The sequence below is a fragment of the Suricata suricatta genome, chromosome 4, assembly GCF_006229205.1.
Source record: "Suricata suricatta isolate VVHF042 chromosome 4, meerkat_22Aug2017_6uvM2_HiC, whole genome shotgun sequence".
Lineage (NCBI taxonomy): Eukaryota > Metazoa > Chordata > Mammalia > Carnivora > Herpestidae > Suricata > Suricata suricatta.
Genome location: NC_043703.1, coordinates 94783589 through 94804703, shown reverse-complemented (window position 1 = coordinate 94804703; position 21115 = coordinate 94783589). Strand labels below are relative to the sequence as shown.

The following is a 21115-nucleotide window of genomic DNA, read 5'->3' as shown; positions in this document are numbered from 1 at the left end:
CACTGCTGTGCATTCCAGTCAGATGTAGGATGAGCACACAGCACCAGTCCTGAAGTGTTCTTATGAGGTATCTAAACTGAATCTCATCTGGGTTTTAGACCAAACTTCTAGTTTATAGGCAACCCAGGGGTGAGAGAGACAAGTGATACCTCAGGAAAGCTGCTGGGCATACACAGAGCACAGAACTACTGGTCTACTAGCAAGTGGTGAAAAAGGGAGTGCTGAGGGGAAGAGATTGGGTTTTCTTACAAAATTAAACATACACACTCATTGTGACAAGTTATTATACTCCAGGGTATTTGCCCAAGAGAAATGAAAACATGTGTCCACAGAAAGATTGATACAAAAGTATTCATAGTAGCTTTTTTCACAGTAGCTCAGGTTGGAAGCTATTCCGATCCAGCAACAGGAGAGTGCACAAGCAAATTGTGGCGCATGCGTACAAGGGATTATGAAGTTTTCGATATGATGATTGTATGTGGTTATGAAAGAAAATGTCCAGTTTTTAGAATTGCGTACAGAAATATTTAGGGTAAAGTAACATGATGTCTGGGAGGAAAAGCAACTTGAAAAATTAATGGGATCTGAAAAGTGAGGGTGACAAAATCTTGAAGCTCTAGCACCTGCATAATGAGTATATGGGGATCCCTTGCTCTCTTCTCTCTAGTTTTCTGTATATTTGAAGTTTTTTGTAATAAAAACATTGAGCTATTCTAAGTCAATAGAGAATAGAATTCCACAATGTAAAAGGAGAAAGTAAAATGGGGCACCTGAGTGGCTCAGTCAGTAGAGCAACCGACTTAGGCTCAGGTCATGATCTCACGGTTCGCGGGTTCGAGCCCCACATCGTTGACAGTTTGCTCAGAGCCTGCAGCCTGCTTCGGATTCTGTGTCTCCTTCTCTCTCTGCCCCTACCCCGTTCCGTTCATGCTCCGTCTCTCTCTGTCTCTCAATAATAAATAAATGTAAAAATTTAAAAAATTAAAAAAGCAGAAAGTTAAAAAAAAAAGAAAGAAAAGGTAGAAAATATGTGGCAGCCCTCAAAGTTATGTTCTCTTTTCTTATCAGACCAGAGATTAACTTTCTCCTCTTTTCTGCCTTGGCATATTTTTTGCTTTAATTAAAATCCACACCTTCAAAGATCACAATTACTAATGGATAATTGGTAAATGGGTAAATACCCTGTAATAGAATAATGAATTCATAAATTACTAATCACATTTATTTCATGTTTCAATCAATAAATAGTTATTGAGAACCAACATTAATATGCCCTGCTGAGGCCCTGCCGAGAACGTCCCAAAGGCAGCACCTACGCCCAGCTGTCCTCCTACCCAGGGAAGGGGCAGTCAGTCACTCGCTCCCCAGAACGATTTTTTTCTGCCTGGCATAATCGCATGTTACCACCAGGGGGCGCGCCCTCACCGAATTTACTTTAGGAAAGATAAAATCAGACCAACAGTCTGAGTAGCTGGTTAGCAGCCTTTTGGCACGCCCATGACCAGTGTTCGTCATTGTTTAGGCATGTCTCTGTGACCTCATCCCACTACACCTGAGTCTTTTTGAGGAAACTATTAGCCTGTTTGAACAGAACACGTAAGGCAAATTAGTAACTGGAAAATTACTAAGTCCTGCTACAGGACGTGTTGGGACACCCTGTACTCCCTTGAGGCTTAGAGTTAGGGTGTGGACCCTTCCCACTTGATGGCTGGGAAAGGAAGCAAATCACTCCTCTCCGCACAACGTGGTCCCGTCCTTGTCCTGCAGAGGCTGGGCCAGGGGAGCAGAAATGGAGCTGGACTTTGTAGACAGGGGTCTCACGGAGCCAGATAAGACTTCCTCCCCACCCTCCTTGGCTCCCAGCTCTTGAAGCCCTGACACGCACTTCGAAAGTCTCTGCGTGGGGAGCCCAGGCTGGGAATTACTCTAAACTGTCATGTGCTCGACGAATCCTGGGAGCTGATTCTCCTGGACCCTTGGTTCTGTTTGGCCATTTGTGGAGAAACTGGTGGGTTCTAGGCCGTGCCCTTCACTTAAATTTGGAATCTAAAAATCAAAAGCCTAAACTCCTAGAAAAAGAGATCCGAGTTGCGTTGAGCTGGAGGTGAGGTAGTAGGGTGGTTGGAGAAGGTGGTCAAAGGCACAAACTTGTAGTTATAAGATAAATTAACACTGGGGTTACAAGGTATGACGTGATGATTATGGCGAACACTGTTGTATATGTTTGAAAGTTGTTAAGAGAATAAATCCTGAGAATTCGTCACAAGAAAAAAACATTTTTTCTTTTATTTTTTGATATCTACCTGAGGTGATGGATTTTAACTAATTGTGGTGATAATTTCATAATATTTGTATGTCAATTCATTATGCTGTACATCTTACACCTATTCAAGTATATCTCAATAAAACAGGAATTAAAAAAAAAAAAAGACCAAGAAAAGTGGCACCAGAGTGAAGAAGTGTTTGGAAACAAGCCACTGCAGCAGCCCACCGTTGCTTTAGACAGTTTTGAGCAGAGGTATGACAGGATCTGACTTTTTTTTGTTTGTTTGTTTGTTTTAACATTTATTCATTTTTGAGAGAAAGATAGAGTGTGAGTTGGGGAGGGACAGAGAGAGACACACACACAGATTCTGAAGACAGGCTCCAGGCTCTGAGATGTCAGCACAGATCCCAACATGGGGCTCAAACCCCATGAGCCGAGGTCAGACACTTAACCGACTGAGCCACCCAGGCGCCCCCTGACTTTTGTTTTAAGAAGGCTTCATTCTGGGGGCACCCGGCTGGCTCAGTCAGTTAAGTGTCCAGACTCTTGATTTCGGCTCAAGTCATGATCTCGTGGTCATGGAATCGAGCCCAGGACTGGATTCTGTGCTGACACCTCGGAGCCTACTTGGGATCTTCTCTCTCCCTCTCCCATGCTTTCTTGCTCTCAAAAATAAACATCAAAAAAAGAAGAAGACAGTGACTTGCTGTGGGAGGGCAAGGACAGTAGCCAGGGGGCCAGTTAGGAAGTTAGTGTCATAATCAAGGTGAGGGACAGTCTCAGAGATTAGCAGTAGTGGAGACAGTAAGTCCTAGACAGACTCTGGGAGTATTCTGAAATAGATATATTGAAATCCACTTGGATTTCTTGGCAGCGTGTATGTGGGTTGTGAGAAAGAAAGCAATACAGAATGGTTCTGAGGTTTAGTGGCAGGAAGATTTGTGGGGGAATGTGAGGAAAGGCATTCCAGGCATAGAGAACAGCATGTGAAAACCATACATGTAAGCACACACTGTATTTGGGACAAAGAAACAAGGTCATGTGGCTAGGGGGCCAGTTATGTGGCTGGAGGCAGCAAACAGGGCTGGAAAAGAGGCTCCTGGCCAGGTGCACCGCGAAGGGGAGCCAGGACCCAGGCTGTGGCCACTGGAAAGCCACTAATGGGGATTTAGAGGAAAGTATGTGATTAGGTTCCTCATATTGAAAAATAACTGGAGAAGCTGGAGGCAATGAGATGAGTCAGGAAGCTCATGACCTGAGCCGAGGTCAGACACCTAACCGACTGAGCCACCCAGGTGCCCCCTGACTTTTGTTTTAAGAAGGTCATTCTAGGGGCACCTGGCTGGCTGGTCCAGGGGAGACAGCAAGAGTCTCACTGGGACAGTGGTGGCGAGGCTAGAGAGAAGCGCAAGAGGTGAGTCCGAGGGTCACGGCACTGGTTCCTAAGGCCAACCTTGCACACGGATCATGGAATGCAGTGGGCACGCCGTACATGTTTTTTTCAATGACGAATCAACCAATTGATGGGTGTCTTGTCCTTACAGACCTCTTCCCATCCCCCTACTTATCTCTCAATGTGAAATGTCTTTTCCAGAGGACAGATAAATTTATTATATAAAAATATGGTTCAAATCCTTCACTCCTGTGAAGGAAGTGTTCTGACTCAGTCTTAGGGGTGTTGGCCTGGGTGTACCCATGGAAAGTTCTTCAGGCTGCACGATGCACACTTGTGTACCACACTGGATGTTTATACGTACCTATTGACTGGCCGTGTTGATTCACTTTCCCATGTAAATGACAGAGCACAGAGCCCTTCCTTAGTCCAAGCCCTCATTTCCAGGCAGAAGAGGCCTGAAGATGGGGGGAAAGGGAATGGACAGAAAAGAACAACCTGTAAATTTTACCTACCAGTTGCTTTGGATAATCTATGTGGCTAGGGTTACTGGTACCATCCAACCTTTCAACTTACGTAACACTCTAAAGTGTGTGTGATGGGGGGAGGAAGCCCGTGTTGGTGGCTGGCCGGCGCAAGACTCGCAGAGCCCAGATCTTACCAACAGGATGCAGGACCACCCAAGACACCGTGTTTTATTTCACCATAAGCCCCTGTCACCAGCCACCTAGTCCTCCTCTCCCAGAGGAAGCTGACTTTTTCTGTCCTTTAAACTGCTTCTGATCTCATGACTGGCTTCTCTTCTCCCCCAAGGCACATGTGTACCTCTTCCACAAATCCTTTTTTTTTTTAATTTTTTAATTTATTTTTGAGAGACAGGAGAGACAAAGTGAGCAGGGGAGGGTCTGAGAGAGAGGGAGACACAGAATCTGTAGACAGGCTCCAGGCTCTGAGCTAGCTGTCAGCACAGAGCCTGACGTGGGGCTCAAACCCACGAACCGTGAGATCATGACCTGAGCTGAAGTCAGACACTTAACTGACTGAGCCACCCAGGTGCCCCTCCACAAGTCCTTTCTACGTGTGTAGTCCAGACCCATAGACTGTTCCAAATGGATCATGAAGTCCAAACTCCACCTACCTTGCAAAATCCAGTTGTCACTCAAGTGCAGTCTTGGGTTGTTGTTTATACTTATGAGGTTTGTTTCCCCAGTTAGCCTGGAAGAGTGTGTTCAGGAGCTGACCTAGCCAGGGCTGGACTCTCAGGGGCACTAAGGGATATTTCCTCATCTTGGATAATGGCCCACACCCCAAAAAGTAAGAAATAGAAGACTACCTGTAATGCTCACACTCTGCAGAGAGTATCCATCCATCTCTATAAGTCGGACTATCTATAAAAGAATCAGAATAGAAAGAATGTGTGTGTGTGTGTGTGTGTGTGTGCGCGCGTGCACGTGTGCACATGTGTGCCTGTTTATAGCTGCATTCTGTTTTTGAGGGTATAAACACATTAATAACTGTCATTTATTAGATGCCTATTGGGCACCAATAACTTGATATTCTCATTGAACCATCACAACAGCCTGGTGAGGAAAATGTTATTATGGATTCTCTGATGAATAAATCTGTTACAGGTTAGTCATGGGAATAATATGAGCCTTTCTGATTTGTTTTCTCTTTGTAGCTATTTGATGATTTTTACAGTGAGGACATATTATTTTTTACACTTTACCAATTGTATGAGATTACACTGTGTATAATTCATACTAAATTATGTGTGATGACCAAGCTTAATAAGAAAAATACTAATGCATTTCTGAATTTGAACATTTGTAATGAATGGTATTAATATTCATGAATAGCTTTAGGTCAAATGATTTCACTGAAAGAAAAAGCTCACTTGTATAACTGTTAAATCATGAAAAATAAATTTTGAGCAAAAAACAGAATAATAAAAAAAGAATGTATGTTACAAATGGGTAGTCAAGGTGCTTTGGTAACTTGTCCACAACTTTCCTTTAAGAATACAAAGTATTAAATGCCTCATTTGCCCCACCGATACTCAAGGAAGGGAAAAGACTCACCCAGGGTCACACAGCTCAGTATCTTGACTGCTGTTGTCTACCACTTGTGGTAGAGAAAAAGTCAGGCCAGAAACACAACTGTCTCTGTCTTCAATGTGGCAGTGAGCTGGGGCCTGGGCCCCTTGTTATTCAGGTTGGAAATCCCCAGGAAACAGTCATCCCAAACCCACACCAAGCCAGGAGCAAAATGAGGATGAATCTTGGGGAAGGAAACGCTGTTCTAGAGTTCACACCAGTCAGTGTTGCTGACTGACCTTCCCTTCTTTTCTGGACCTACGCACATTTCACAACAAAGGGTTTTCTAAGAATGAAGATTGCAAAAAGTAGAAAAGAGGCCTGACAGTCACGGGATGGTCCTCAGGTGAATACCTCACTTACCACATCCTCAGAAATAATGGCACCTTCACCAGTGTTTGCTTTCTGTTGTCCTGGCAACAGCGCTCTCTAACCAGTCCCCTATCCTGGACACTTCTGACAGAAGACTGTCCAAGGCCTTGGTCAGAGGGTTGACCAAAAGACCTCCCAGCCTGAAGGAAAATTAGGTTGAGATTTATTTGGAGAGAAGGTAAAGATACGAACCCCCCACAAGGAAGGCTCATATTTGTGTCACACCCCTCCCACTCCCATGGGCAGGCCAGTGGAGGGTGTCCAGGAAGCAGGCACAGCTTCAGGGACAGTTCTACCCACAGAGGAGACATTCAAGCTACATCTTGGATAGATGGAATGGAGTGACAGGGTTTTAAGGGGGACTTTTCTTTCCTCAGTTGTTTCACGGATGAGGAAACAGACACAGAGGTTAAATTCCTTGCTCAAAGTCACAAAGCAGCCTAATCACGGAGTCCAGGCCTACAGCTCCTGATTGTCATCTGCTCCAGCGATCTTCCAGGAAGATCCCATTCACCCGCCGGTTCGCACAGGGCTCTCCGTCCCCCAGCCAAGCTCCACAGGAGACACTGCCGCTTTGTGTTGCCCTCCTTGGCACAAGATGAAATCAGGTGGTCCCTTTTCTTCCTGTTCCACTCTGCCAGATCTAACCACACACACTTCCTGTGCACAAAGCCAGCTCGCCAATTATCTGCTCCAATTAAGGAGTGTGAGATGCAGTTAATTCAGTCACTCCAGAGCGGTGACCATGGCGAACAGCGGGCTGGCCATGCTGGCTGCAGGTCCCCCAGTGGTCCTGGCCGTGCTGTTTCCCCTGGCACTCTTCCCCTACCCCCAGATGGCCACTGTGCTTTCTTTATCTCTGCTCTCTCTCCTCCCTGATTCCCTGGAGTTCCAGACCTGTATCGTCCTCTCCCTCCCTCTGTCAACAGAGAATTCTGTCTTAATTCTATGTCCTCTGATAAACTACTGTATACAGAGTTGTTGGTGGTTGACAGTGGATTGACACTAACTCTCTCAGAGATAATTAGCGCTCAGATGGCATTGCTGCATGATACGTTTTCTGCACTTATGCCTAGAGCCAGGCTTGCCACAGACAAATGTAAAACACATGCCTGTGTCACTTGACGGGCAGACCCCAAGCACTCAGCTCCCTACTGCCCGTCCTTTCTGCTTCTTCTCACTAAAGCAAAGCAGGCAGATGGAGTCTGAGTGTGTACGAGTCTCATCGGTTAGGACAACAAGCACCGTCAAGATCAGTTTCCTCCTCCCCATGTATTGGGGCACACTTTATGACCCTGATGTGAAATGAATAGACACCACGACCTTCTCAAAAGTAAAATTGGCATAATGCTTTGACTGGAAAGATTCGAAGAGAAATAAGAGGTAATTTCTAATAAAGTCATATCTATTCCAACATGGAAATGCTTGGGCCCAACCACTTTAGAAGATAAAAGAAAGGAGTCAGGGCTGTAATTATTCGTACATTCACCATGAACGGGACAACTATAAACTTAGATCAATATCATGTGTTTACATTGCATGCAATGAGTGTTGCCATTGGTGATGTAATTTTGAAAACAGTGAACAAATCTTTGTAAAGTTTCAAAAGTGGTACAAAACTATTTTACATGGCAGTTGCATTCCTGGAAAATTGGGCATGTCAAAAAGCATGCACAGTACATTTTATTTATTTGTAAAATATAATTATGTTTAAGGTGCAGGTAATTATAAACATTTTGTTGTTGTTGTTGTTGTTGTTGTTGTTGTTGTTTTAAATCTACATGAATACCTAGGACAAGATCTCTAAGGCCCTTGTCTACTAAATACAAGTAGTGCCATTTATTGTGACAATAAAAACTACACCCCCAAATTTCCAAAATGCTCCTGGGGGTACTGTGCCCTTACCCCCATAAAAAGTCATTCCATTGATGATTACCTTTGGCCTCTCGTGAAGAGTCCTCAAGTGACAATATAAGGGTTCACTTCTCTCGCAAGTAAAATAAATCTGGAAGCAGGCAGTCTTGGGCTGGTCTGTTCGTGTCTCCAATCCTTTCTGCTTTAACACCCTAGTATGAATTTTCATCCCGAAACATGATGGCTGCTGGAGCTCTGGCTATTCTGTCTGTACCTGGGTATGAAGAAGAAAGAAGGGAGGAAGTCAGGAAGATGGAAAAGTCTCCTTTAGGAATGTTGCTGGAAGTTCCACCTGTACCTCACTGGCTACCCCTGTCTTCAAAGCAGTCCTGGAAATGTAGTTTTTTAGTTAGGTGCTTCTAATAACATTGGGTTCTATAGTAGAGAAGCAGGAGTAAACATTGGGTAGGCAGCCAGCCATTTCTACCATATTGCTTCACCCACTGACAATATCTAGGGAACCTGCCAAAGCCCCAAATGCACATCCAAAACCCAGGTCCTAGGAGAGGTATTCAACCTTTTGATTTGTTTGACTCAAGGTCTCAAGCTTTTAAATGGCTTCAGTTTTTGTCTGCTATTTCATACCAGGGAGCAGAGTGAAGCCTCATTACGATGATCAGTTCTGACTAGACCCTGGTACGGAACAAAGCTGGGGACAGCAGGCTAATCTGAGAAAGGGCTCAGAAACCAAAATCTGCCTGCACTTCTAGCATGAGATTCAAGATGACAGTAGTTTAGCATCTCACATTTGATATTAGTCATTCAAGTGTATGTATGTTTGTTTTCCAAAGTTTGTGCCAATCCTTCTAGAATTTTCCTAGAAAAGTTTTGTTCAGTCTAACAGACGTGCACTGCATCTACTGCCTTCCTCCTGCTGTGTGCCAGGGATGCAAGATGTAGCCAACAAACGTTCTTCCCAGGAGAGCTCATAGTCCAGGCGGCGGGGATGGTGGGAGGGGACAGAGCGGGGGCAGAGACAGGCCACTGCTCTCCAAAGTGTTCAGTGCAGTGCCATACTTAGTAGGTGCTCAAGAAATAGTTGTATTTTGACTTGTAATTCTTCACTGTGCTGCTTGGAGACGAATCTGCTCTCTTGCAAGTCAAGGCTTCCAGGGCTGAGGAACACTCACCAGGCTTCTGTTGCCAAATGCTCTGTTTTTCCTTCCATTTCACTGAGTCAACTATGCCCCAGAATAAGTTCCTGAAATATGTTTTTATTTTCAACCTTGCAGAAACTCTTTATGTGTTGAAGCCATGCCAAAACTCTGGGAACTGGGAAATATCCAGAGATATGCAAAGATTTTTTTAAAAAATCTCTGTACTTGGAAATTCCTAGTTCTTCCTTAGCCTCAAAATCCCTCCAGAGGGCAATTTGGCAACAATTTTCAAAGTTTTAATAAAACATTTATACCCTTTGACCCTGTAATTCCTCTTCTAAGAATTTATACCAAGAAAATAACACAAAACTAAGGATATTTGTTAGAGGCTGGTGGTGTATAACCATGAAAGACTGGAAAACACCTAGATGTGATCATTTCCAGTGTTTTCTAACCAATTGTTAAAGATCAGTAACTATCTATCAGTAACTATAGTACATTCCATACAACACGGCATCCACTTGAAAGAATTCACTTAACAATTATGTATTGATTACTTGCTATGTGCTGGTCACTGTTGTAAATGGGATACCTTAGTGAATAAACAGACAATGCAGATCTCACATTCTGACTATATGCCGTCATTGTATTTATTGACATGAAAATATAGTTAGGATATATCACTAAATGAAAAAAGGCAGGTTACAAAATCGTTATTATTAATAATAATAGATAACACATTGATGTGTTTATTATGTACCACACATCATGCTAGGAGCTTTACATGTATTCGTCATTTTACTTATGTAAGAACCCAATATGATCCAATGCTTATTTGAAAATAATTTTTAGGGACACCTGGGTGGCTCAGTCGGTTAAGAGTTCGACTCCTGATTTTAGCTCAGGTCATGCTCTCATAAGTTTGTGGGTTTGAGCTTGTGCTGACAGTGCAGAGCCTGCTTAGGATTCTTTCTCTCTCCCTCTCTCTCTACCCCTTACCCACTTACACTCATGTGCTCTGTCTCTCAAAATAAATAAATAAACCTTAAAAAAATAATAATTTTCATATTCATTACTATTTTGTTGAACAAGATGGGCACAAGCCCAATAATAAAGCAACTGTGTTACTTCTCCCTTATTTACTTTAAACCTGCTGTCTGGATTTGTCCTTTTGTGGCCCATGGATGAAATTTCAGGCAGGTCTCAAAGCTTTTCTGGCCCCTTTCAGTAAGTTGGGCAATCTTACTTCAATAATTAAAATGTCCAGGACAATGTGAACTTCTCTCTACTTGAAGGGAAACTTCTCCAGGCCAAGCTGCCATGAGCTTGGAATCCTGGAAGGGATAGTGGTTGGTGTTCCTTCTCAATGCCGCTCCTCTTCCCTTTGCCTTTGACCCCTCGAATGCTGAGCCCCTGGGATGAGACTGGGGGAGGGGCAGTCTTCAAGGCAGGCACAGTCCTGGCCCATCACTGGCCCCTGTGGGTGTGCCACAGGCATCTTTGCAGCCTCTTTCTCTGGCAGGTGCCTTTGCAGGCTGCTCCCAAGCTTCTTCGTGGAGCATGCTGTCTCTCTCACAGCCGGAAGCTTCCAGTTCTTCCCGCAGCCCATGCGGTCTCCAGCAGTCTCCCTTATGCTAACTTTCTCCTTTGGGCCCTTTGCCCTCCCACTCAGGAGTCCTTTGCTGTGGTTCCCTTGCAAACTAACCCAGGCCAGCTCCCTCCTCAGATTCCTGGGGACCCTGGTGATGCTCACACATCTTTGCCTGCTACTGAGGAAGGGCGGCCCTTTCTCCTTGCTGTTGGGCAGACTTAGACTTACCTACAAGCTGTAAACTCCTCCCTGTGGGCATCTTTTGGTAAAAGGCAGACACCAGTGCCTAAACTCTAGGAAGCACACATCTAGCTCTTTGAATGGGTCTCCAGAAGCGTCTCTCGCTTGGCTTGGGATGAGGGGATGCAGCCCCCTCCCCCTGAGAAGTAGCATGGGACATAGCCCACCAACAAGGCTCTCCATGGAATTTTCTCTCACTACTCTTGAGCCTTCACTGTTACAGGCCAGTGGGGTGATTGCTCAAGGCTGGCAGAGCCTGTTTCATAATCTCTCTGTCTGCCCTCTGTCAGTTGAATAGGAGTCATAGCACCTCAGTAAGGATATTTTGGATATGCAGCACCTACTGTATTGTTACCAGCTTTAGGGCTTCAATCAAAAGTAAGCACAAAGGGCCCTATTTTAACATCCTGTTACATTCATACATATGCATTCATGTCAGAAGATTTCACTTCAAAATGGTATCAGTTGTCTTCAGTCATTTTCCTCTTTGCTTATCTATACTTCATAGATGCATTGAACATATATTAAAAGAATAACTATCTCAAAAGGCAAATATTTTCCACATGCAAAAAAAAAAACCCTACCAAAAAGCCATAGACATAGATATCACACTCTTCACAAATATTAACTTAAAATGGATCACAGGCCCAAATGTAAAACACAAAACTGTAAAACTCCTACAAGGAAACACAGGAGAAAACCTGGATGGCCTTGGGTACAGTGATGACTTTTAGATACAACCCCATGAAAGAAATCATTAACAAGCTGGACTTCATTAAGATGAACACCCTCTGCTCTGTAAAAGACAACATCAAGAGAAGGAGAAGACAAGCTACAGATTGGGAGAAATGAGGCAAAAGGCGTGTCTAATAAAGGAATGTTATCCAAAATATACAGAAAACTCCAGCCAAGATGGTGGGACAGCAAGGAAGCGGTTGTTTGTTTGTTTGTTTGTTTGTTTTGCATTTCTGGCCCCTGAAATGCAGCCATATCACCACTAACCATCTTGCACACCTAGAAAACTGATTTGAGAATTGACACAACAATCTGCACGACGTGAACCACAGAACTCAGCACATACGCAGCGTGGAGAGGTGAACTGGGGAAGAAGGAAGCCGTGGAGGACAGGGAACTGTTCTTGCTTGTGGAGAGAGGACAGAGAGGGGGGGCATGGTGTAGGGGGAGAGTACAGAAAAAGTACCCACCCCTCAAAAAGCAGCTGGAGAGAAAGTGGAAAAGTGGAAACAGCCACAGGGACTGAACAAAAAAGGGAGAAGGGAGAGGGTTTCAATTCCATTAAGACTCTATAAACAGGGGAGCACAGAGTTGGAAACTCTGCAGCTCAATACCTGGTGGTACTCGGTGGGAAGGGCAAATCCCCAGAAGCAGAGAGCGAGGTCCAAGTGGCTCGAGGCCACATGGGGAGAAGCGGTTCCACTGCTGGAAGGACATTTGGTAAAGCTGTGTGGCAACCCCACATGCAAAGGTCCCAGTAGACCCCAGAGAACAACCACATTCACTGGAGCTGGAACAAGGACATGAACGGGGAAGCCTGGCACCAGATGTGGATGCGTGTTTTGATTTTCCATAAACCTTGAAGGGCTGCTGCTACGAGATCACGCGAACTTTTTGTGGGGCAGGCTGGCACCCAGGTGCGGTCTCTGTGCATCAGCAACAGCACAGTCTCACAAACTGTTCCTGGGGGTGGGCTGGCACTTGGCCGTTGCTCAGCAAGACCTCCCCCCAGAGGATCAGAACGGGTTAAAGTTGCAGAAGTGAGGGGTTGGGAAACACAGCCGCATCTGAGATAAAACTCAGCTGGGAGGTGATGCCTGGCAGCTTGATGGCTTGGTCACGGACAGTGTAGAAGAGGGGAGTGGAGGGAAGCTGGAGACAAAGGAGGGGTGCTTAGTTGCCAGTGTGGAGAGTACAGAATTCCCATAATAGGGACTGGGTAGTTGGATGACGCCATTTTCACCCCTCCTGCATGCACATACATGGCCACATACGCCAGAGCAATCCACCCCAGCAAGCTACGCAGCGCCATCTAGGGGAGAACAGAGCCATTACACTAACTCCCGCCCAACTGGGCCAATAGTGCTCTTGACCAGCACAAATCTTTCCACCTGCTTAGTTTACAGACTATAAATTGCTTCATAGCTTGATTTCTATGAGAAACCAGATGTAATTTCAATCATATTTCATTCTGTTTGCTGGTCCTTTTATTCAATTTTTCTTTTTCTTTTTTTCTTATTCTTGAATACAGAAAAAGAAAAAAATATTTTTATTTTCCATTTTTATTAAAAATATTTTTCGGGGCGCCTGGGTGGCTCAGTCGGTTGGGTGACCGACTTCGGCTCAGGTCAGATCTCACGTTTGTGGGTTCGAGCCCCGCGTCGGGCTCTGTGCTGACGGCTAGCTCAGAGCCTGGAGCCTGCTTCTGGTTCTGTGTCTCCTTCTCTCTCTGCCCCTCCCCCTCTCATGCTCTGTCTCTCTCTGTATCAAAAATAAACAAAATATTAAAAAAATATTTTTCATTAATTTTTCCACTATATTTTTTATTTTTTGTAAATTTTTAAAATTCTATTTTACTTCCATCATTTCATTTTATTCTTTTTTATTGTATTCACTGTTTCAAATTTTCAAACATTTTCCTTTTTTCTCTAATCTATCAAGCTTCTTTCAACAACCAGACTAAAACCCACTTACAGTCTAGCATCCTTTATTTGATTTCTTTGTGTTGTTTTTCATTTTTTAATTTTCATTTTTTAAATTTTATTAATTCCTATTCTTCCTCCAAAATGATGAAACTAAGAATCCACCCCAAAAGAAAGAACAGGAAGAAATGACATCCAGGGACTTAATCAACGCAGATACAAACAAGATGTCTGAACCAGAATTTAGAATCACGATAATAAGAATACTAGCTGGGGTTGAAAATAGATTAGAATCCCTTCTGGGGAGATAAGAAGTAAAAGCTAGTCCAGATGAAATTAAAAATGCTGTAACTGAACTGCAATCTTGAATGGATGGATAAGGCAGAGCAGCAAATCAGTAACACAGAGGACAAACTTATGGAGAACAATGAAGCAGAAAAGAAAAGGAAGACTAAGAAAAGGAGAGAACTCAGTGATTCATTAAAAAGGAACAACCTGAGAATCATAGGGATCCCAGAAGATGAAGAGAGAGAAAAAGGGATAGAAAATTTATGTGAGGAAGTTATAGCAGAAAACTTTCCTAACCTGGGGAAAAACACACACATCAAAATCCAGGAAGCACAAAGGACTCCCATTAGATTCAACAAAAACCGACCATCAATAAGGCATATCATAGTCAAATTCACAAAATACTCAGGCATGGAAAGAATCATGAAAGCAGCAAGGGGTAAAAGTCCTTAACCTACGAGGGAAAACAATTCAGATTTGCAGCAGACCTATCCACAGAAACTTGGCAGGCTGGAAAGGAGTGGCAGGATATATTCAATGTGCTGAATCAGAAAAATATGCAGCCAAGAATTCTTTATCCAGAAAGGCCGTCATTCAAACTAGAAGGAAAGATAAAAAGTTTCCCAGACAAACAAAAATTGAAAGAGTTCATGACCACTAAACTAGCCCTGTACGAAATTTTGAGGGGTACTCTCTGAGGGGAGAAAAGACAAAAACAAAACAAAACAAAACAAAAACAAACCCAAAAGACCAAAAGCAACAAAGATTAGAAAGGACCAGAGAACACTATCAGAAACTCCAACTCTGCAGGTGACATAATGGCAATAAATTCATTATCTGTCAGTACTCACTCTAAACATCAATGAAATCACATCTAAACAATCAAAAGACACAGGATAACAGAATGGATAAGAAAACAAGATCCATCTATATGTTGTTTACAAGAGAACCATTTTATTTTATTTTATTTTATTTTATTTTATTTAAATTATTAAGAGAACCATTTTAAACCTAAAGACAACTTCAGGTTGAAAATGAGGGGATAGAGAACCATCTATCATGCTAATGGTCGACAAAAGAAAGCCAGAATAGCCATGCTTACATAAGACAATCTAGATTTTAAAATAAAGACTGTAACAAGAGATGCAGAAGGGCATTATATCATAATTTAGGGGTCTATACACCAAGAAGACCTAACAATTTTAAACATTTATGCTCCAAATGTGTAAGCATATAAATCAATTAATTACAAATATAAAGAAACTCATTGACAACCATACCATAATAGTAGGGGCCCCAATACCCCTCTTACAGCAAAGGACAGATTATCTAAACAGAATATCAAAAAAGAAACAATGGTTTTGAATGACACACTGGACCAGATGGACTTAACAGATATATTCAGAACATTTTATCCTAAAGCAGCAGAATACATATTCTTCCCCAGAGCACATGGAACATTCTCCAGAATAGATTACATACTGGGACACAAATCAGCCCTCAACAAGTACAAAACGATAGAGATCATACTGTGCATGTTTTCAGACCACAACTCTATGAAACTCGAAATCCACCACGAGGAAAACTTTGAAAAGATAACAAATACTTGGAGACTAAAGAACATCCTACCAAAGAGTAAATGGGCTAACCAAGAAATTAAAGAGGAAGTTTAAAAAGTTCATGGAAGCCGATGAAAATGATAACATCACAGCCCAAAACTTCTGGGATGCAGCAAAGGCAGTCATAAGAGGGAAGTATATAGCAATCCAGGTCTTCCTAAAAAAGGAAGAAAGGTCTCAGATACACACCCTAACCTTACACATCAAAAAGCTAGAAAAAGAGCAGCAAATAAAACCCCAAATCAGCAGAAGACAAGAAACAATAAAGATTAGAGCAAAAATAAAAACCAAACAAACTGTAGAACAGATGAATGAAACCGGAGGCTGGTTCTTTGAAAAAATTAACAAAATTGATAAACTTCTAGCCAGTTTGATTAAAAAGAAAAAGGGAAAGACCCAAATAAATAAAATCAAGAATGAAAGAGGAGAAATCACAACCACCACTGCAGAAATACAAACAATAATAAGAGAATATTAGGAGAAATTCTATGCCAATAAAATGGGCAATCTGGAAGAAATGGACAAATTCTTAGAAACATATGAACTGCCAAAACTAAAACAGGAAGAAATAGAAAATTTGAACATATCCATAACCAGCAAAGAAATCGAATTAGTAATCAAAACCTCCCTGCAAAAAACAAGAGCCCAGGACCAGATGGCTTTACAGGGGAATTCTACCAAACATTTAAAGATGAGTTAACACCTATTCTCTTGAAGCTGTTCCAAAAAATAGAAATGGAAGGAAAACTTTCAAACTCTTTCTATGAATCCAGAATTACCTTGATTCCAAAACCAGACAAAGACTCCACTAAAAAGGAGAACTATAGACCAATTTCCCTGATGAACATGGATGCAAAATTCCTCACCAAGATACTAGCCAATTGGATCCAACAATACATTAAAAAATTATTCACCACAACCAAGTGGGATTTATACCTGGGGTGCAGGGCTGGTTCAACATCCACACAACAATCGATGTGATTCATCACATCATAAAAGAAAGGATAAGAACCACATGGTCCTCTCAATAGATGCAGAGAAAGCATTTGACAAAATACAGCATTCTTTCTTGATAAAAACCCTCAAGAAAGTAAGAATAGAAGGATCATACCTTGTGATCATAAAAGCCATATATGAAAGACCCACTGCTAATATCACCCTTATAGGAAAAAACTGAGACGTTTCCCCCTAAGGTCAGGAACAAGACAGGGATGTCCACTCTTAGCACTGTTATTCAACATAGCATTGGGAGGCTTAGCCTCAACAACACAAAGGGATAAAAGGCATCCAAATCATCAAGGAGGAAGCCAAACTTTCACTCTTCACAGATGACATGATACTCTTTGTGGAAACCCAAAAGATTCCAACAACAACAACAAAAAAACCCCACTAGAACTGAATTTTATGTCGCAGGACATAAAATTAATGCACAGAAATTGGTTTCATTCCTTTTTAAAAAAATTTTTGGTGTTTATTTATTATTGATACAGAGAGAAACAGAGCATGAGTAGGGGAGGGTCAGAGAGAGGGAGACACACAATCTGAAACAGGCTCCAGGCTCTGACCTAATCTGCACAGAGCTTGACACGGGGCTCAAACCCACAAACCATGAGATCATGACCTGGGCTGAAGTTGGGTGCTTAACCAACTGAGCCGCAGGCGCCCCTATCGGTTGCATTCCTATAGACCAACAATGAAGCAATGAAAAAGTAATCAAGGAATCGATCCCATTTACAATTGCACCAAAAATCATAAAATACCTAGGAAACATAACCAAAACATAACCAAAGAGGTGAAAAATCTATACACTGAAAACTATAGAAAGCTTATGAAAGAAATGGAAGAAGCTACCAAAAAGAAGGAAAAATATTCCATGCTCCTGGATTGCAAGGACAAATATTTTTAAAATGTTGATACTACCCAAAGCAAATACATATTTAATGAAATACCTATCAAAATAAAACCAGCATTCTTCACAGAGCTAGAACAAACAATCCTAAAATTTGTATGGAACCAGAAAAGACCCCAAACAGCCAAAGCAATCTTAAAGAATAAAACAGAAGCTGGAGGCATCACACTCCCCATTTCAAGACGTATTACCAAGCTGTAATCAAGACAGTATGGTACTGGCACAAAAACAGACACTCAGATCAATGGAAAGAAATGGACCCACAAATGTATGGCCAACTCATCTCTGACAAAGCAGGAAAGAATATCCAATGGAATAAAGACAGTCTCTTCAGCAAGTGGTGCTGGGAAAACTGGACAGAGACATGCAGAAAAAGGAACCTGAACCACTTTTTTTTTTTTACATCACACACAAAACTAAACTCAAAATGGATGAAAGACTTAAACATAAGACAGGAAGCCATCAAAATCCTCGAGGAGAAAGCAGGCAAGAACCTCTCTGGTCTTGGCCACAGCAACGTCTTAGTCAACAGGTCTCCAGAGGCAAGGGAAACAAAAGCAAAAATAAACAATTGGGACTTCATCAAAATAAAAAGCTTCTGCACAGCGAAGGACACAATCAGCAAAACTAAAAGGCAACCAATGGAATGGGAGAAGATATTCGCAAATGATATATCAGATAAAGCATTAGTATCCAAAATCTATAGTTTATCAAACTCAACACCCAAAAAACAGATAATCCAGTGAAGAAATAGGCTAAAGACATGAACAGGCACTTCTCCACGGAAGACATCCAGATGGCCAACAGATACATCAAACGATACTCAACAGCACTCATAATAAAGGAAATACAAATCAAAACCACAATGAGATACCACCTCACACCTGTCAGAGTGGCTAACATTAACAACACAGGCAACAACAGATGTTGGTGAGGATGCAGAGAGAGGATCTTGTTTGCACTGCTGGTGGGAATGCAAACTGGTGCTGCAACTCTGGAAGAGTTTGGAGGTTCCTCAAAAAGTTAAAAATAGAACTACCCTTTGATGCAGCAATTGCACTACTAGGTATTTATCCAAGGGATACAGGTGTGTTGTTTCAAAGGGGTGCATGCATCCCCCAAGTTTATACCAAAGTATGGAAAGAGCCCAGATGTCCATCAACTGAGGAATGGGTAAAGAAGATATGTTATACATAAGCAATGGAGTATTATTTGGCAATAAAAAAGAATGAAATTTGTCATTTGCAGCTATGTGGATGGAACTGGAGAGTATTATGCTAAACGAAATTAGTCAGAGAAAGACAAATATCATATGACTTCACTCATATGAGGAATTTAAGACACAAAACAGATGAACAAGAGGGAGGGAAACAAAAATAATATAAAAACAGGGAGAGGGACAAAAACACAAAAGACTCTTAAACAAAGAGAACAAACGGAGGGTTGCCAGAGGAGTTGTGGGAGGAGGGATGGGCTAAATGGATCAGGGGCATTAAAGAATCTACTTCTTAAATCATTGTTGCACCATATGGTAATTAACTTGGATATAAATTAAACAATAAATAAATTAAAAAATAAAAATATGTAATAGTAGGCCAATAGATATTATCTCATATTGTCTTGAGCAAGTGAATAAAATACTAACTTTTAATAAAAATATAAAAAATGTGCAGAAAACCTTAAAATACACAGAAACTCTTAAAATTCAGTAAGAATACAAAACAACTGATTAAAAAAAATAGACCAAAGAATTTAACAGACACCTCATCCAAGAAGATAGCAAATAAGCATATGAAAAGGTGCTCCACATCATGTGACATCAGGAGATTCAAATTAAAACAGTGAGATACTGGCAGCCCTGACCTGAGTCCAGTGTGACAGTAGAGTTCCACCCTCTGTGCCCGGTGGAGGTGATTCCCATGGTGGCCATAGCTATGTGGTGGCTGCTGGCTTGTGCCAGGGGGCGATTCATGTGAGCACCGCTATCAGACTCTTGGGCATCTCTGCCCGCCGGTGCTGGTCTAAAGATGCTGCTCTTGGTGCCAACTTTTAAGGATGTTTCCATTATCCTGAAAAGCCATGCTTAGATTTATTTATTTTTGTGCCAAAAATGAGAAGAGAACCTAAATACTTGAGTGACATACAGGGACTTTCTGTTGAAGCTACTGAGTTCACTGAAGGCAATTTTGCATTCTGGTACTGAGTGGTGGTTACCTCCACTCGGGGTGTTTTGGAATGATGCACCTGATAGTCAACCACTCTATGGACCCTAAGAACACTTTTGCCTAATAGAGAGTACTAGCCCCTTCCAAGCCCACCACCCACAAGGCCATGGGACAGCGCATGAGGGGATGCGAAGGTGCCATGGATCACTATATGACTTTATGAAGGCTGGCAGCCTCACAATAGAAATGGGTGGGTGTTGTGAATTCAAAGAGGTACAAGATTGGGGCACCTGAGTGGCTCAGTCAGTTAAGCATCCGGCTTCCGCTTAGGTCATGATCTCATAGTTTGTGGGTTCAAGCCCCATGTTGGGCTCTGTGCCGACAGCTAGCTCAGAGCCTGGAGCCTGCTTCCAATTCTGTGTTTCCCTCTTTCTCTGACCCTCCTCTGCTCGCGCCGTCTCTCTCTGTCTCTCAAAAATAAATTAACAACATTAAAAAAAATTTAAAGACGTACAAGCTTTCCTTGACCACGTTGGCCACAAGCTGCCCTTTCCAGCAAAGGCCATGAGCTGTGAGCCTCTAGAGAAGATGCAGAAAATGAAGAGGAACCAGAACAGAACAACCAAAACCCTGGGACCTTTGAGCACAAAGCCACTGCCATCATGCAGGGGAGATGGGAAGCCTGATGACTTGACCCAGAAGAGGCAGTACTGGGGCAAGCCTTATAGGCCTGGTGGAGGGAGAATGTGAGAAATAAATGTAAAGAGGCTACTGAGAGAGAAACGATCTACTTCCCCCCACTCTTTCAGTCTACCCTTAAAGTTTTTGGGTAGCCCTGAAATTTAATCAAGGAGCAGCATATGAGTAAATGATTTCTGAAAAATTGTACAGTATCTTGATTCTTTAAAGTACATTATATTTGGATTAAACTTTGAGTATTACCCGTAAAACAAAACAAAACAATGGGATACCACTATCCCCCGATTAGAATGACCACATCTGGAACACTGACAGTGGCAAATGCTGGTGAGGATGTGGAGCAACAGGAACGTTCTACATTGCTGCTGGGACTACAAAATGGTACAGCAACTTCAGAGGACAGGGGGTTTCTTACAAAACAAAACATACTTGTACCCTATGATCTTGCACTTGAGTTCCTCAGTACTTACCCATAGGAGATGGAAACTTATATCCACACAGAAAACCTGCATATGGATGTTTAGAGCAGCTTTATTCATAATTGCCAAAACTTGGAAGCAACCAAGATGTCCTTCAGGAGGTGACTGGGTGAGTAAACCTGGTACATCCAGGCAATGGAATATGATTCAGCACCAAAAAGAAAGATCTGTCAACCCTTGAAAAGACATGGAAGAAGCATAAATGTGTACTACTAATGGAAAGAAGCACAGAAAAAGCTATATACTGTATGATTCCAACAACAGTACATTCTGAAAAAGGTAAAACTATAGACACAGTAAAAAGATCAATAGTTGCCAGAGATTAGTCGG

The 21115-nt window shown here is 42.3% G+C and overlaps 1 pseudogene; it reads left to right on the top strand.

Annotated features, from left to right (window-relative positions):
* Positions 1 to 6872: 6872 nt before the first annotated feature.
* Positions 6873 to 20357, top strand: LOC115290642 (annotated as a pseudogene).
* The last annotated feature ends 758 nt before the right edge of the window (positions 20358 to 21115 follow it).